Source organism: Priapulus caudatus, unplaced genomic scaffold (genome assembly GCF_000485595.1).
Source record: "Priapulus caudatus unplaced genomic scaffold, Priapulus_caudatus-5.0.1 Scaffold9309, whole genome shotgun sequence".
Lineage (NCBI taxonomy): Eukaryota > Metazoa > Priapulida > Priapulimorpha > Priapulimorphida > Priapulidae > Priapulus > Priapulus caudatus.
Genome location: NW_014586370.1, coordinates 2,568 through 3,736, shown reverse-complemented (window position 1 = coordinate 3,736; position 1,169 = coordinate 2,568).

Sequence of the window (1,169 nt, the reverse complement as noted above, 5' to 3'; positions counted from 1 at the left end):
AGTGTGATAAAGCGAGAAGCGAGAGAGAGAGAGACTGGGTCTGTGCGTGCATGCGTGCTCGCGTATCAATAAGATAGCTATCAAGAGGGAGAGAGAGAGAGAGAGAGAGAGAGAGAGAGAGAGAGAGAGAGAGAGAGAGAGAGCGCGCGTGAGACCGAACAATCGTGAGTCAGGCGCATAAAGCAAGAGCGACATAAAGAGGGAGAGGGGATGTGGAGGGAGAGAAGGAGAGAGGAAGGGAAGAAAAAAGGGAGGGAAAGAGGATGGGGAGAAAGAGAAAGACCGGAGACGAAGGAAGACAGGGACGGAGAAGAAAGGTGGGTGGGGGAGGAATAAGGTAATAAAAAATGCAAACGCGAGAAAATGAAAAAATGCAAATGAGAAAAAGAAGAAAAGGCAGGGTGTGTGCAAGAGAGAAGAGAGAGAGAGAGAGAGAGCGCACGCGTAGAAATACGGTGTAAGAGAGAGGGAGAGAGAGATATAGATAGATTGAGAGAGAGCGAGAGAAGGAGAGACAGACCGAGAGAGAGAGAGAGAGAGAGAGTGACAGAGCGAGAGGGGGACAGGCAGAAAGTGATAGAGAGAGAGAGAGAGAGAGAGAGAGAGAGAGAGAGAGAGAGAGAGAAAGCGACAGAGCGAGAGAGCTGGACAGGCAGAGAGAGAGAGAGAGAGAGAGAAAGAAAGAGGGAAGGAGGGAGGGAGACCGGAGAAGAAGGAAGAGAGAGAGGGAAGGGGAAAGGTGGGTAGGGGAGGGCCAAGGTAATAAAGAATGCGTACGTGAGAAAATGAAGAAATGCGAAGGAGAGGAAGAAAAAAGGCAGAGTGTGTGTAAGAGAGAAGAGAGTGCGCGTGCGTATAAACACGGTGTAAGAGAGAGGGAGAGAGAAAAAGATAGATATTGAGAGAGAGAGAGGGAGCGAGAGAGAAAGAAAGAGAGACAGACCGAAAGAGAGAGAGAAAGAGAAAGTGACAGAGCGAGAGGGGGACAGGCAAAGAGTGATAGAGAGAAAGAGAGAGAGAGAGAGAGAGAGAGAGAGAGAGAGAGAGAAAGAGAGGGAGAGAAGGGGAAGGAGGGATGGAGACCGGAGAAAAGGAAGAGAGGAACGGAGAAGAAAGGTGGATAGGGGAGGGTTAAGGTAATAAAGAATACGTACGCGAGAAAATGAAGA